Source organism: Camellia sinensis, chromosome 6, assembly GCF_055761805.1.
Source record: "Camellia sinensis isolate YWXY chromosome 6, ASM5576180v1, whole genome shotgun sequence".
Classification (NCBI taxonomy): domain Eukaryota; kingdom Viridiplantae; phylum Streptophyta; class Magnoliopsida; order Ericales; family Theaceae; genus Camellia; species Camellia sinensis.
In genome coordinates this window covers 110,387,338-110,398,375 of record NC_138966.1, presented here as the reverse complement: position 1 = coordinate 110,398,375, position 11,038 = coordinate 110,387,338, and the positions used below count along the sequence as shown (strand labels likewise).

Genomic DNA, 11,038 nt, shown 5'->3' with positions numbered 1-11,038 from the left:
TAAACATAATATGGTTCAATTTATTTAACAAGTAATTTAGCTTATGGAGAAGGAAAAATTAGATAACTAACTCAGTTGAATTTAGATGAATAACACAATGAATATACCAAGTGATATAGCTAGACTATATAAATAAAAATCAGTCAATCATTCCTTTTAGCTTAACATATTGTTATTTCATCTAAAATAGGCAAATTATGATTTATGAGGATATGACATACAATATCAATTATACAGCTACAAAGTGAGTTTATCAATTAGTTTTTTCGCACTCTTAACGCCCTTTTTGCTTTTTTGCACCCTTAACGCCATTTCTCGATTAAGTTTAATGCATTTTCAGCTCTAACTCTCAACCTACTCATGCTAATTACATTTCGTCTATTGTCACAGGTCTTATTTGTCACAGGCAATGTAGCCGTGACATCCGTAACGTGGTTCGGGGGCTGTTTCGCAGTTTCGCCCTTTTAACGCCATTTTTCGGTTAAGTTTAAGGCGTTTTCGGCTCTAACTCCCAACCTACATGTGCTAATTACAATCTGTCTATTGTCACAGGTCCTATTTATGATGGGGAAGGTGGCCGTGACATCCATACGGTAGTTCGGGGGCTGTTTCGTATTTTCGCCCCTTTAAGGCCCTTTTTCGGTTAAGTTTAAGGCGTTTTGGGCACTAACTCCCAATCTACACGGGCTAATTAAATTTCTTCTGTTGTCACAGCTCCTATTTATGATGGGGAAGGTGGCCGTGACATCCGAACGGTGGTTCGGGGGCTGTTTTGCAGTTTCGCCCTCTTAACACGCCTTTTTGGTTAAGTTTAAGGCATTTTCAGCTCTAACTCCCAACCTACACGTGCTAATTACAATCCGTCTGTTGTCACAGGTCCTATTTATGATGGGGAAGGTGGCCGTGACATCCATACGGTAGTTCGGGGGCTGTTTCGTATTTTCGCCCCCTTAAGGCCCTTTTTCGATTAAGTTTAAGGCGTTTTCGGCTCTAACTCCCAACCTACACGGGCTAATTAAATTCCGTCTATTGTCACAGCTCTTATTTATGATGGGGAAGGTGGCCGTGACATCCGAACGGTGGTTCGGGGGCTGTTTTGCAGTTTTGCCCTCTTAACGCCCTTTTTCGGTTAAGTTTAAGGCGTTTTCGGCTCTAACTCCCAACCTACACGGGCTAATTAAATTTCGTCTATTGTCACAACTCCTGTTTATGATGGGGAAGGTGGCCGTGACATCCGAACGGTGGTTCGGGGGCTGTTTTGCAGTTTCGCCCTCTTAACGCCCTTTTTCAGTTAAGTTTAAGGCGTTTTCGGCTCTAACTCCCAATCTACATGTGCTAATTACAATCCATCTGTTGTCACAGGTCCTATTTATTATGGGGAAGGTGGCCGTGACATCCATACGGTAGTTCAGAGGCTATTTCGTATTTTTACCCTCTTAACGCCCTTTTTCGATTAATTTTAAGGCGTTTTCGGCTCTAACTCCCAACCTACACGAGCTAATTAAATTTCGTCTTTTGTCATAGCTCCTATTTATGATGGGGAAGGTGGTCGTGGCATCCGAACGGTGGTTCAGGGGCTGTTTTGCAGTTTCGCCCTCTTAACGCCCTTTTCCAGTTAAGTTTAAGGCGTTTTCGGCTCTAACTCCCAACCTACACGTGCTAATTACAATTCGTCTGTTGTCACAGGTCCTATTTATGATGGGGAAGGTGGCCGTGGCATCCATACGGTAGTTCGGGGGCTGTTTCGTATTTTTGCCCCCTTAACGCCCTTTTTCAGTTAAGTTTAAGGCGTTTTCGGCTCTAACTCCCAACCTACACAGGCTAATTAAATTCCGTTTGTTGTCACAGGTCCTATTTATGATGGGGGAAGGTGACCATGACATCCATATGGTAGTTCGGGGGCTGTTTCGTATTTTCGCCCCCTTAACGCCCTTTTTTGGTTAAGTTGAAGGCGTTTTCGGCAAAGTTAATGCATATGAACAGAATCAGAGCAGACGGGGGCTAAAATCATACCAACTATTAAGCTCTATTCCTATTCAGTCATCTGTAACCCGAAATAACTAAGTAAGCACTATAATGTGTGTAAAGTTTATATAATTTATGTTAAGCTCTATAATTTATCTCAAGAAGAAATATAGAAAGGAAATCTTTGTCCAAGGTCTCAAACACTAGGTCAGCTATCCTTCTAAAAATTTACTCTATCTATTTCCCACCCTAAAACTGACAAATCTCGAGAAGTCATCCCAAACCTGATGAGTACCCTTCCAAAGTCCTACCCCATGAGACATTGTCAGTTCCTGTCAGTTCCAATCTCCCCCAGTAACTTCCTTATTTAGCCATGACCACATTTATCCAAGTCCAATACTTATCCTTTTTCAAATGAAAATATCCACAAACATTTACCCAAGAGTGTTCTATTAAAAATAAACTAGTTGGGATGCAAATGTGCAGTCACACATTGGGATGCAAATACGGGACACGCCACATTGTGTGTCCCTTTACTTAATTAATTTGCTTTCAGGGGACATGCCAAGGACACATCAACTAGTTTTTTTCCTCTCTTCTTTAAGACTTTTGATAGATGTTGAATGTTTATTAATTGTTGCTTAGATTTAAAAAATTAAAACATCATCCGTAAATAAGACATAAATGATAAGGGTTAACTTAAGAGTGGGGCATTTTTATATTGAATTAGTGTTAGTTTTTGTTAATATTTATTGTTTGTGAATGTTAAATTCCCCCATTTGTTTTTTAATTCATTGAGGTCCCATATTTGTGTCTGCATATGTTTCTGTGCTTCTTAATTTGATCTTCTACATATGCCCTCCAAAAAAAAATACAAAATAAACAAGAGAGAGAGAGAGAGAGAGAGAGAGAGAGAGAGAGAGAGAGAGAGAGAGAGAGAGGCCATAAGTCAAAAACTATGAAAGTGAACAAGGGCAGGCACATTTGGTATCATTTTTTTTTTGTTCACACACACACAAAAAACAAAGAAAAAAATGGAAACTGACAATGAAAACTCATTGGGAAAATTGTTTCAAAATTTATTTTGGGCAAAGATTTGTGAAACACTAGTTTTAAGGAGTAAATTGTTTTCTGAATATTTTAAAACTATTTTCGCACAAATGAAAAAGTTATGAAAATGATGAGTGTTTCCAGATTTGTCATAGTTTTCATATCTGAAAACACAAGAAACAAAAATTGAGCTTGAAAATAAAGAAGTTCAGAAACAATACCAAACAGAGCCACCCATTAAAGTAAATAGATCCAATTTTCTGAGTGTTGATTGCAATATAATTTTTTGAAGCAATAAACTAACATTGATAGACTATACAGCAAAGAAACACCCCATTTAATTTCAGAGGACAACAGAAACAAAATTAGTATTAGCATCTCCTATTTCTTAACTCAGTATCCACATATTCGTTTACCTGCTCAATAGCAGCAACCACATCAGCAACATACCCTCCAAAAAGCCTGTATAGTGCCTTGTACACAGCAATTCTGAACACATGAACAAAAGGATTTGCTATTCAAACTAGCATTGGGAAAAAGGGTAATCAAAAGTTAGTATCAGATCTTTATCCTCACCTGGCACGGGGAGCCATTCCACTCGCTTTCCCAAATCCATATCCATACACTCTAACAGGAATCCCATTATTACCAGCAGCAATAGCTGCTGCATGATTGTTAAGCAATGTTATCAAAGAAAAAATGGATCAGAATACAGTAAAATAGAGAGAATGATAGTTGAAAAAAAAACTTAACTACCAGTTGCGTAAAATGCAGCACCAAAAATTATGATAGTTTGGTTCGTGTCAAGTAGTACAATTGTAAATAAAGCCATTCGTCAACCAAAAGGACTCATAATAAAAAGAAGAGAAAATTGGCAGCACCGCATTCCCACTAGACAATATTTTATAATTTTAAGGGTTCTAACCTTCCATGTCCATCTCCATCTAGGGGAGAAGCAAAATCAATTGCAGGATTAAAAATTCCAGCTGCAATTGCAGCTTCAGCAAAATGTTGGGCTCCAATAATCTTCCCGTTACAGAAGTTCCTTTTGGTATCAGGATCAACTTCACATTTTCCTCTGTATTTTGGAACAGGCCCATATGGTTCAGTATTGTAGGTTGCAAAGCTTGGATGGAGAGGATAAATCCCTGAGTCCACAAATCCTATTACAATGTCCTCTCCAGCCCTTTCAAAGCCACCTCCTGTTGGCCATACTCCAGTTGGAAGCCCCAAAAATTGTGGCGTATGTGTTGTAAGTCTCCTCACCTTCCAATCTCTCTCCACAAATTTCACACCAGGGGCTCGTCTAAGAATTTCGGCCTAACAACATACATAGTTTGTTTAAGAAAATGCAAATGTAATAGGATTGAACATCAATAAGCACAGAAGTTATTGCGAATAAATTTAATTCCTTAAACAAAGGAAATGGAATCAACAGTCCAAGTCAGCACCTGCTCAGGAGAAATCTGAATTGCAAAGCCGTTAATAAGATGTCGATAGCTGTAGAGTTTCTTGTAGGTCCCACGACCAAACAACATCCCCAGAAGCATATCATGTTTCTTTTCTAGGTGATGACGGTAAGATGTCACTGTTTCACTGAAAAGAGACAAAAATACAGGGGAAAGAAAGTAAGAATAGTCATCAACAAGCCTATGTGTCTCTTTTGTACTTGTCAAAAAAAAAAAAAAAAACAAACATGTTCCCTTTCCACAGGTGGCAGGAATAGGATGTCACCAGTTAACAACACATAGGCTTGTTAAAAACAAACTGTACTAAATTTTATTTGCTGCAAATAAAAAAGTTGTCCAACTTTAAAAAAATAATATGAAACCATAAAAGTTGGAAGGATCAAAAAGTGAACATAATTGGGAAGGCCAAGCTTTCCTGTAGCAAAAAATAAAAAATAAAAAGAAGAAAGGGCTACAAATGTCCTACTAGTGGGTTTACAAAGTACTTAAATGGACTCTAGTAAACAAGATTGTAATTTTCCACATCTTGTAATGCACGTGTAATTCAAATGCTACGCAATCTATCCTTCTGTTTTAAACCCTCAGTCCCTCACCAGATATGTGGTAGAAAAAGTCAGAATGGCCACATTAGGACGGGTTATCTCTTTCTCCAGAATATATATGCTTATAGATTTTGTGCCTTTCACTTAAAGAGGTAAGATATTTTGCCCTCATGGAGAATTTAAGACATGCTCATGACCATAATGAATCGTAAGCCTCAACCTTGAATCCATGTATAAAGAGCACAAAACCTTGCTTAAAGCTTAGAATGTCAACTCTTGCATAGAATGTCATCTAGCATTCAATTAGACATCCTAAAATCCAAGAAACTAACCTACTTCACCAAATGAATGTCAATGTGATAACATGACTAACTAGAACAAAACCAAACAAACATAACATATATATGTATAGAGAAACCACAATAAAGAGATCATGCAAAATAAACTACATATTGTTATGGACAGACCTGTTATGTCTAGTAATTGCCAGTGATGGTACCACCTCTGCAGAAAGAACATAGGTATGACCATAAGCATGCAAGACGTATTTACTACCAATCAGATGTCCTGATTCCTCATACTTGCAAATATTTGCAATACAACACCAAACTCAAAAATTAGGTTGCGAATAGTTATACACACTTCATCAAATATATACATTATTGCATAAACAAAAAAACACAAAAATATATATTCAAAGGAGAGGGAGGGGTAAAAGTTTTCCTATCTACCACTTCAGTTTAGAGTCAGTTACTACAGGTCCTTTCTTTATGCATCCAATGTAAGTCAGTGAATGGCTTCTCTCTTTAGCCAAAAGAGTTGCAAGTCGATCTGTTGGAATTGAGAAAATGGTATTAATAGTAAAAGACTAGCAATAGTTAAATTACTGAACAGGGACGAAAATATTAGTCGCCAAAAGTACTATTTGGCGACTAAATTTAAATTTAGTCACCAATAAGTAATATTTATTGACAAAAAAAATTTAGTACCGGTATCTTGAACCAACGCCGACAAATTTGAATTTTAGTCGCCAAGAATGTACTCTCGGCGACTACAATTTGTTTAGTCGCCAAAATTGCTCGCCAAAGGTGCGATTTCTTGTAGTGTAAGCACAGAAGCAGATGGGGAGCAAGAACAAACCCAACACTAAGTACACCCAAATATAAACAAGACCTATTTACAGAATAAACCATGTACATCCCACATGGAAGGCCAAAATTAGGTCGAGGAAATACATAAAGTATCACAATAACTATTTCAAACATAATAACGAAGTAAATGTTCCAACTGTATGAACACCATCACGACGCATCCACAACAGCATCAAGCCAGCAGCAGCAACACACAGCCGGCAGCAACCAGAATCAAGAAACAGCAAGCAACCAGCAACCAGCAACACAGCAAGTAGCTACCCCTTCCTTTAAAATAGTAACAAAAATAGCAGCAGCAGCAGCAGCAACATCTAGAATCTTAGAAAATAAGCCACAATTACAAGATAAGATAAGCCAAAAGCCAGAACTATATAATAAAATAAGAACTTAAACAATGTAGACTAATCCAAGTGAAAACACCACCTGAAGATAATGTTTGAATATACTTACCAATGTCGGTTGTTCCTAATGTCCTAATTTTCCCCCTGTTCCACAACCCCTTCCATGGGTTTGTCTCATGGGTCTCTTACTATATACTCTCTGTATATCTTGCGCTGCTGCACGTACGACTCCCTCGCCTGCTTCTGTAGAAGCTGGCTGCACATCACCAATGGCTACAGTACAATCATTTGATACCACCTCCGGCAAACCTTCACATACGGCACTAAGCTGTGAAACGCCATCATCCGCTGCATTATTGTCATGGTCTATTGCTTGGTGTCGCCCTCGCCCTCGCCCTCTACTTACACCACGACAACTGCCACAACCTCTACCCCTACCTGTCCCTCTGGTAGGTGCATGGACCTGGCCCTTCCCCTCCCCGTCAATGTGGAAGTCATGGGTAATGAGTGGATCAACATGGTAGGTGAAGGTTATATGTGGTGTAGGAGATGATGGTGGGGTAGGAGATGATGGTACTGTGAAAGGGTTGGGTGCAGTCAATGTCGACGCAGAGGGAATCATAGTAGACAGACATGTAGTAGACAGTGGTGCTAAGGGAGTTACCGGGGTACCAACCGCTGTCCTATATGGGGGTGGTGACTAGGAGGGGCCCAATATATGGCCATGGTGTGTGGAAGTATGTTCAGACATTAGAGGATCTACCTCAGGGGCAAACTGGGATGTGTAATTGGTACATTCAGGTGGGGAAGTCTGCGGTGTATGCATTACTGTAGATGGACCATGAGGGGACAGGCCCATGGAAGGCCCCTCACCAAAGTGTTCCATATTGAAATAGTCCGATTGATGTGCATGACGTGCAGTAGGATGCGGTGGAGGCATTGATGTTGATGGCTCAGTGGATGGCATATTCGGGTGCGGCATTAATGTCACTATAATATCTATCCCCATATAAGGATCCTCGCCAAAGTGGCCGAAATCTAGTCGGTCACGTCGGTGTGCCTGTTGCAAACCATCGTACAATAACTCCCGTATCTTAGCAATGGCATCCAATCCCTCTCTACCATCACGTGTAATATGGGCAGCATCTGCCATGTGATATGCCCTCGCAACTCTACGAACCTCTAATGTAATGGTAGCTGTGTTACATAACCATCAATCCCAAATAACAAACACACACAAACTTAAGCAAATGTTGTTTTGGAGAATATAAAGAACTTACCAATCCCTCTAAACTACCCCCAACGCCTTGGTAGCCGAAGGAAGCAATGTCACTCGGATTACTAAGTACTAGACGTGTATGACGGTGAAGCCATAACATGTATGGGTCCGAAGATGTAAGCACTTCATTGCTCCTCTCAGCATGGACAATGGTGTTGCGTCGGTTGTTCCACTCACCAATAAATGTCTGGTATTCCTTTGCCCAATCAATGGCCATTTTGCTACGCCTATCTCTAAAATGCATAACCAAGTGGGCGTCAAAGCGATCAGGCACACTTTGAACTCATCCAAATTGTCTAAGCACCCGGTCGAGGAGATGCCAGTCAATGATATCGAAGCATATAAGTGGCACTTGTGTCATCCATATGTCTCGACCAACGGTACAATACGATGGGAAGCTGGTCATGATGTCATCCTCCCTCCCGTAAGGCTCCTATATGAACTGCAATAGTAATTCAATAATTTAGAGATCTATTCGTACAACGGAGGTTGATAAACAAAAAAATGGGTAAATTCACATGAACAAATTACAAACCTCCCCTTCCATCATGCGGTCGAACTGGTCTCGGAAGATGACACTGACATTAGTCGATATAACCTCATGGCTGAAGGGAACCCTCCACCTGCAAGCTCGCGGGCCAGGTGGTAACAGCTGGTCGCCCTTCCCTATGGCACGTTCGCCAGCAGCAATGTTCAACTAGGGGCGATCCTGCTCAATCTCTCCCACGCGCAAACCTACAATGAATGATGCATTATTAATTTATTACAGTAGGCACTTTAGAAAACATGGCAATTGAGAATATGAGATAAAACTACAAGTCATTGCAACTCACTTGTAACAACACAAGTGGGCCAACTATCTCCTTTGTATCGGCCTTAATTGCTTGACACAACATCCTGTACAAACATGCCAATGTGGCACCACCCCAGTTGTACTCCTGGATACGGTCAAAGTCTCTAAGTAGTGGCAAAAACATCATCTTCACTATATTTTGTGACTTATCGGGGACGAGCACCCCCCTAATAAGCCACATAATATAGGATCGAGCATAATGATGAACCGTCTCATCGGATGCATCATGTGGAAGGTGACGGAAATGCTCTGATATCCATTTCAACTTAAGCGATGATCCTATGAAGTCTTCTTGTGTAGGTGCTGCTCCTAACAACTCCACACATAGCGCTATCAAATCATCCAACTTATTTCCTGGGTCTTTTCCAGTGACTGCATGTTCATCAACCGGTAGGCCAAATAGAATAGCCACATCTTGTAATGTAACTGTGGACTCTCCAACAGGAAAATTAAATGTGCGCGTCTTTATGCGCCACCTCTCTACGAGAGTTGTAACGAGATGGTGGTCCAATCGAATAGGTCTGATCCGATACACCCCATAGAACCCCGCACGGAGTAGGCAACGTAGGACTCTATGGTCCAAGGCGGTGTCCCATATGCCCGAATCAAATCGTCGGCATTTCAATTTCGGCTGATCTTTCGCCTGCACAAGACAACGTTTTGTGTAAGAGACATAATGCTTGTACAAATGACAATTGAATTTTCATAATGAACCCATCTTATATTAACTGAAACAGTGGGTGAGATAACCAAAATTTTAGTGGTGCATAGTGCGTAAGTGGTGTAAATGTATAAAGATAAATACATATAGACACAGAATTGCAGTGTCATGACATAGAAATAAAAGGCTCCATCAAAACTAATATAAGTTTTAGAATGTTTGGTACAACTGTTAACGAAGTTGGGTTGTACCCTTCACTGCAGATTGCAATGGGGGTTTATGTGGTTTTCAGTTAAATTAGAAAGGCGTAAAATATAACTAAGCCGTCATTTCATCATTGAGATAAAAATTGAATAAGTTGGGGATCAAATGAATACAATGAAATGTTACAGACTAATATAACATATAACGAATATATTTTGAAGAGTTTAAAGTCCTTTATTTTGAAATGAAAAATGTCGCTCGAACTATATTAATGCAAGTTGTTGTAGTATGAAATAAGTTAAAAGTTATTTAAGTAAACGAACAAGCTAAAATAGTCACTTTGTCAATAATTGAAATTGTTTGTGTTCTTATTTTATATAATTTTTAGGACAGTACAAATATAAAATAAGAAATCGCTGGCAAGTAGAAGATTATGTTATTCGGAATTGGCAAAACGCTTCAGTGATGAATCAACAAATGAGAAATCATAACATATTAAGTGAATTATTTATTATTTCTTAATTATTTAAAAAAAGTGAATCAACATATTTTTCTCCTAGAGTACTACATAATTAGCCAGCTAGCAAGGATAATTATTGAGTCATCCTAGAGAATCATGTGGTGTTATTTATTTAATGTTCCCAACTACTTACGTGATGACAATTTTTACAAGAAATAATGTTGACTCACTTTATTAACTAGGTAGAAGATAAGGAATGAACAACTGGGCCTTCGTTTGGCATGGCAAAAAGACAAAATAGGCTAAAAAGCCAATAACACAAAATGTTACATCTAAACAATATTCATTTCATTTTTTCTTTTACAAAAGCCAAAAAGCCTATCCCAAGTGAGGCTTTTTAGCCCCAGGCTAAAATAGCCAAAAAGTTAAAAAGCCAAAAAGTCAACCCACATTCCAAACGAACCCCTTCATGTGTTTATTTGGTACAATTTATTGCAAGTTAAAGGTTAGTAATAAAAAAGACGCCGAAAGCATTATTTCTCTAACATTATGGTAATTAACTTTTTCAACTTATTTAATAATAAAAGTTGCACCAACAGGCCAATACGCAACTCTGAAATTATAATTAAAAAAAAAAACTACAAACAATTCATGTAAACTATACTGAAAATCGTCTCATAAAAATTTGAGAAAGTAAATGTGGGTTAATAGTGTGAAAACAGTTCGTACTATGAATTCCAAAAACCAGCTGGTGGTTCTCGTTGTTACAACACTTAAATATTTTTGAAAGGGCAAACTCCACCTATTTTTTAAATTTTTTATTGAAATTTATCAATTGAAATAATGTTGTTCAAGTAAGGAAGTACACAGATCTAGTTTTCCACACTGCGATGGTACTATGAGTCGCTGAAATTGGATTATTTAATAATTTTTGGAGTAGGTAATGGGTGATGAACTAGGACTTCTTATATGATGATTATATAATATTATTTTGTGCTATAAGATTATGAATTCAACCTCTATAAAAAAGAATTTTGTTTGTGATATTAATTTCTTCTTTTAT

The 11,038-nt window shown here is 38.7% G+C and overlaps 1 pseudogene across 1 annotated transcript; it reads right to left on the bottom strand.

Moving 5' to 3' along the window:
- Positions 1-3,918: 3,918 nt before the first annotated feature.
- Positions 3,919-5,257, bottom strand: LOC145793498 (subtilisin-like protease SBT2.6 pseudogene; annotated as a pseudogene). Its single transcript, XR_014333869.1, has 3 exons — positions 5,247-5,257; positions 4,467-4,611; positions 3,919-4,335 (listed from the first exon to the last, which is right to left on the bottom strand). The product of XR_014333869.1 is annotated as a subtilisin-like protease SBT2.6 pseudogene (transcript).
- Between the last annotated feature and the right edge of the window lie 5,781 nt (positions 5,258-11,038).